This window comes from Seriola lalandi, unplaced genomic scaffold, assembly GCF_002814215.2.
Source record: "Seriola lalandi dorsalis isolate HSWRI2012SDOR001 ecotype SW California unplaced genomic scaffold, Sedor1 jcf7180002054408, whole genome shotgun sequence".
In the NCBI taxonomy this organism is placed as follows: domain Eukaryota; kingdom Metazoa; phylum Chordata; class Actinopteri; order Carangiformes; family Carangidae; genus Seriola; species Seriola lalandi.
Genome location: NW_019524961.1, coordinates 1105308 through 1111991, shown reverse-complemented (window position 1 = coordinate 1111991; position 6684 = coordinate 1105308).

Sequence of the window (6684 nt, the reverse complement as noted above, 5' to 3'; positions counted from 1 at the left end):
ATTGAAGGCTTGACACCTGCAAAGTGCTTTAGATTTTTTTACTGGACGGCCAGTAGTTGCAGATGCTGGTAACTTGGAGATAAGACAGATGTGACATTCTCATATTTCGTACCAATTTGTTGTGGTTCCACCAGATTTGCTGCCACCAGTTTTGTGGCCTCTACACATGAAATTGTTCAATTCATTCCAAGAAAAAGCTCATAATTTTTTATTTTTTATTGGTGTCACATAACCTGACACACCGCTCAGGTGAAGTATAAATATTCTCCAAAGCTGCTGAAGTCACCATCTTTTGTCTGTACTAAACGTTGCCGTGGTTACGGACCTTAATCACTGCTAAGGCGTTATTCATTTGCTGAGGGAGCTGACTGCGTTTACATGTTCACACATATACACTCACGCACACACTCACACACACACACACACACACACACACACAGACACACAGTACTCATTTCATTCTGCTCACCACAAACGGAAATTCACTCTCATTAGTGAATAACTTGTCAATCTCAGACGCTAACGGTACGAAAGTATCCACAGATGCACAGTGGTGTGAGCCTGAGAGGAAAAACAAAACAGAGAACAAACATAGTAGCTTGGTAGGGACTTTAAAGCAAGCCTGTTTCATCTTTTTGTCAGCCAGTCATGATGTTCGGCATGTCTGCTGTGACATGATTAGATGCCACTGCCAACAATCTGTAATACTAGCATGCAGAAAGAGAAAGGGGTCGCCTTTGTAGCTGCTAGTTCTACTGTGCGAGCACCCAGATGGCCTGTGTGTATCTATGTTAAACAAAGAATAAATGTTTGCACAGAAGAAGAGGCATCAGAAGAGTAATGGTGGTGTCTTTTTCCCCTTCTTTATTTTCTTCATATCTCTGTTTGTGTTCTCTTGCTGTCTGCTGTGTCCCTGTGTTCGCCCTCTAAATTAAATTATCACATTGACACACCGATAAGTAACTGTATCTCCGACCCCCCCCCCCCCCCCCCCACACACACACACACACGCACACACACACACACACATGTACATGAGGGCTACGCAGACACATGGGCACGCACACAGTCGTTCTGTACATCATGACATTTGCAGAAGAGTGCGCTCACACACACACACACACACACGGATACAATCACACACACACACACCTACGGGGAAACTTTACTCAGCTTTTGGTATCTTGGGTAAATCTGTTTGGCAGAAGTTGAATTTGGCAGAGCAGCTTCTCCACGGTGAATAACACTGAAACTAATGAGTTCATCTCTTCCACTCCTCTTTTCTCTTCATCCACCTCTTCTCCTTTGCTCACATTTGCACTCTTGTTCTCTCTGCTAGTCCTACTGTTTCACTTTCCTTCCTCCTCTCCATCGCCCCTCTTGGACCTCCTCTCTTTACCTGCACAGATGGTTTCAGTGGCTCCTCTGAGTCTTAATTATTCCGTCAATTACTGTGGGAAAATGTGCAATTAAAGTGGACAGTCATTCTGCGCTGTGTGGCTCCATATTTATTAGGGTTGCACCTGATTTCTAGGGCTCAGGAGTTTTTCGATGCTCCATGCCATCTTTTCCGTCGCCTTTAGGTATGTGTGAGGGACATCTTGGGGGAATTAACACATTTTATTTCCCTATTCTATTTCTCTGTCGGGATTCCCACTAATGGATGAAATAGTATTGTGAGCATATGGCCTAAACAATTAGATGACACACTGCAGTATGTCAAATATTTTATGAATTGCTTGGTGCTGTAAAGTCAAGTTTGGCATTAAAATAAGAACCCACATCAACATATATTCAATCAAACGTTGAATAAATCAAATATTTTTATTGATTTTTGCACATAATGTACAATCACAGTGGCACTTAATACTCCATAATGAGATAAACATAGAAATACAAAAACAGATTATTGCGGCATTGCAAATTAAAATACCAGTTTAATACAGTAAATTGGCAATGAATACATTAAATAGGAATAAAATAGAAAGAGAACAAAGACAAGTGTTGAATAGAAATGAAAAGGGTGGGGGGAGGGGGGGGGGTTGCTACGTTGTATTAGTGGAACGGAACTCAGTCTCAAAATAAGACAGAAACAGTTGCCAGAGAACTTTAAACTGCAGATACATGTAACCTATGCAGAACCTTAAACTGCATGATGAGTTTACCAATGTCATTGTGGGCTGCCAGCCTGTACTCTTCCTCCCACTGCCTCGTTTAGTGGTTAAATGAGGAGGCGACCTTTTGAATGCTATCATATAAAACTGACACCAGACCCCTGCCAACTGGATCCATGTTCAAACAGGCATCTATCCAGATACTCTGTGGGTTGTTCGAAAGAAGTGTGTTGTTACATAACTGCGGACCAGTAAATATCTAAAGACATCTGATGGGCAAATATTAAAGCCTTTCTTTAACCATTCAAAAGAAATAAAGTGCCCTTACTTAAAGAGGACCTTCACACACTTGATCCCTCTCCGATGCCATAATCGTGTCTATAAGAGACGGAGTAAAATTGACGTTTGCCAGAATAGGGGAAGTGATAAGAGCTTGTTTGTGTTTGAAATGGGTTGTAAACTGAGATCACATCTTTAGAGAACTATGAATAATTGGGTTATTCGTCCAGTAGTGTTAACTTAAGAGTAGTGGGACACAAATTAAAGAGCGAAGAGACACTGGATTACTTGAATACTCCTCCATAAGACCTCAAACTGGAGATTCATCATCGGATCAATCAGCGATCCAAAATATCAACTTGTGGATGTGGGCCGCCCAATAATATTCTCGCATTCTTTCATTATTTGGGGAAAATTTTTATTCCAAATAATTGTATATGTGCATTTATTTTATTCCATAAAAAAGGGTTTAGGAATAAAGACTGGAATTGCTTGAAGCAAGAAATGAAAATCTGGGCATGATGGTAATTTTACAGACTTGATCTTCGTTCAGGCTTTGGCATTGATCTGTTTTCCTGATGTGCCAATCTTACTCAGGATCACTGTGTTCATTGCTGGCTTCGCAGAAACCCACAGAGAGTGGCAATGAGTTTGTCAGATCACGCACTGTGGTGCAACAAAACACTTATGTGCGGCGTTAATCTGTCGGAGTACTGTTCTTCTCTGGGTCCGCGGCTCTCTCTCCGCTCTTCATTACGAGGCCGTAATCCTGACAGCGACTCTCCACACACAGGGCAGCGAGGATACGGACGAACAACAGGAGACCTGCTTATTCACCGAAAGCCCAAAGTAAACACTGCAGCTGCTATGGGCGGGTGACGCTGACAGCTAGAGCGGTGTGTGGGGGCTGTAGAGAGGGAGAGACAGTTACAGTGAGAGTGATATGTGTGTGTGTGTGTGTGTGTGTGTGTGTAGACTTGTACACAAGTATGACAAGCAGAAGGGCAATCTAGATTAGTATCCAGTGTAATGACACCCACAGAGAGAGAGAGAGAGACAGATATAGAGAGAAAAGGGAACATGTGAAGAGGATGCTTGGCTGATGAGGAGAGGGAAGAAGAGGGTTGTATGAGGAGAAAAGACTCCGAAGAAGAAGCTGAAGAGAACAGCAAATAATAAAAAAGACCGAAGTGGGGAGGAAGGAGAAGAAATGAAGGAATACGAGTGAAAGATTAATAGGGAGAAGACAGAGATGGAGGATGATGGTGGAGTGGAGTGAAGGGCCCGTGGCGCCACTCTAAGTCATCCTAACCAATGAGGACCTGGATGCTGAGAGGGCTTGTTCACAGCAGGCAGCTGCGAGCACATCACTTTGAAACCTCTTTCACATCCCTCTTCCCCCTGTCTTTCCTGCTCTCCTGCCTCTTTTTGCTTAGATTGCACGTCACTTATTATGAATTGTTTGTTTTATTTATTTTATTGTTGGTTTGTTAGTGGCTCAGTATGAAGCTGCTGTCTTGGCTTGTAAACAAGATCCTAGATCATAGTGGGAGTAACTTGGATTTGAAAAAAAGAAAAGTTAATTAAAAATAAAAAAATAACATAAAAAAAACCTCTCCTCCTCTTCTTTTCTCTCCATCTGTAAACTGGCAGTAATGTGCAGGGTGTAAATGGGCCTCCTCCTCTTGCTCATTAATGAAAAGATGTGAAGGAAACCTAGAATAACACAACATGATTTCTGAATATATTTTTCTCTGTCTTGAGGGAATATCAACTTTTAAGCCTTTACAAGTTAATGTTAAGGAACATTAAGCTGCTGATGGAAAACAAATTGGCCTATCTGCATAACAGTCTAGTGCATAACTACCATGCACGAGACATATTGTCAAGTCTCTGGCGCCAACTTCAGTCTCATCACATTGACTGACAGGTTCGACGGGGGCCACATTGTATCAGTTCACTGTGGTGTCCGGTCCAAACCATCGCTCCATTGAAGTTCAATGGTGAGGTACAGAGGGAAAAATGCATCACACGCTGATAATTCACAGTTAATGGGAAGCAAGAAGAACAACAGGGAACCTTATCAGCCGCATGATGTAATGTTTACCGGCTTTTTAATTAATTATGAAAATTAGCCGAAGCGGTAGGCACACTGAGAAGTGAAATCAGATCTTTACGCTTATCGCAGCCTCGCAGCACTCACAGCGCGCACCATTTGAATGACACACTCCCACTCCCAGTCCCACACACTGTCCCTCACAAGCCCACACACATCCGTGCCCAACAACACACTCACAAGTATACCTCGGTACACACAGACACTTAAGAGCATCCGGGAATACACTCGCACTCGCACATGGACGCGCACGAAGTTCACAGATTGATGGTAATGTATGCAAATATTAAAAAACACACAATACCGCGGAAAAGCAAAATGCTGTTGACTGGATTTACAGTTGTCAAAGTCTGAATAAAATTAGATTTTGACCTTTGATCCTAGAATGATGATAGAATATTCCTCATTAAATTCATGTCAAAATGGACTGCAAGTGTGAGCTTGCCTGTTCTATATTTGTAAGCATTGATGTGGAAAAAGCAGGTGAATCAAATATGCACAGAGGAACACAAACAAGCAATTACTCGTGTGGCTGACACGACTGTGGTGTTAGTTTATTCAAAAAATACCTTTTGTCTAGTGTCTCCGATCAGTAATCAGTTGCCTCTGTGTGTGTGTCTTCAAGGAGAGTTTTTCATTGTTTTCAGAGGGAAAACATGTTCCCAGACAGTTGACAATATGTGGGCTGTACATGACAGCACACTAGTAACGCTGCTGTAGTGTTATTGTTTCAGTTTGTAGTGTTTATCATAAACTGTGTAGTAGTGTAGCAGGGAATTTCCTCCCTGTTGGGGTCTTGATTACTCATCACACACAGTTGGTCCCTGTAGGACAGACATGGGCAACAGGCAGAATCCAATATTCCACTTTGGAAGAACCTGCTCTGTTCCCATCATCTCCAGCTGGATTAGGGAACAGGATATTTTCAGAAATGAGAGAGAGAAAGAGAGAGAGAGAGAGGGCGGCTGCACTGCCAAGTTTCCTCCTCCTCCTCCTCCTCCTCCTCCCATTGGACGTGTGTGTGGAGAAGTAGTGCAAAGGAAAAACGTGGACAAGACAGAAGGTTTCTTTTTTCCTCTTGCAACTTTGGATCAAAGGAGGGGAGCAAAGAGATACGCGGTGTCCGTGGGGAGAGGCTGGATTAGCTGGATTAGCCCAAATGCACCAGTGATAGGACTGGGCCTTCCCTGGACAGATAGGCAAATGCTGGCAGCTGGGCCTGCGTGCAGGGGCCAGATGAATGGGACCCAACATTGTCTCAGTAAAGCATTGCTCAGGACTGGGTTCAGCACAGAGAAGCCTGCAGCTACTACTCCCCCACCCCCACCCCCCCTCGTGTTTGTTTATCAATGATAAAATGGACAAGCTTTTGCTGTCAGGTGCAATGAATTCTACTTTGGGTCCATAAGTAGGTCTTTCATCTCCTCTTCTTTAGAGAATTTCCTGTTTTCAGCTCCAGTGCTTCACAGGGTCCTGCTGGTTAAGTGTTATGAATTTGCATTACATAATCTGATTCTCAACTGGCGGTCCAGATATTGAGAAGCAACACCGCCATTAATCACTGCATTATTAGAAATGTATGCAAGGATAAATAATAAATGAATAAGTAAGTTAGGTGGCTTTAACATAAACCAGTATTTATTTGGTTGATCAGCCTTGTGAGACTACATTAATGATACACTCTCATCGCACCCCACACTCCTCTGATTTAACACAATGTTTCCAAGGACACAAAATTTCCCTTGGTTTTACTTCTCCTCTCTGTGTATTATGTATATTTTCTACATTGGCATTTACAGTGCAGATGCTTTGTTGCAGGCATAATCCCCATACGTCCTCTACAGCAGCAAGCACACTGCTCAACTTAAGTACCGTATATCTATACGCATCTTGTGTGATATGGTCTTGGCATTAATTTCTCTGCATGTTGCCTCAAGGGTTCCCCATAGAATAGATTTCCTGTACTGTATCTATAGCAGGAATTACAGAAAAAGAAAGGGAACAAAACAGAGTGCAGCAAAAAGGAAGCAAGAGCGAAAGAGAGAGAGAGGTAGTGAAAAGATGGGAGGGGAGCAATTAAATGAGTGTGGGAGAGAGCCAAAGTGAGAAAAAGAGATGTGGAACTGTGAAGAAGGAGGGGGAATTGCATGTTATTAGCCATGCTGGTGTCACATT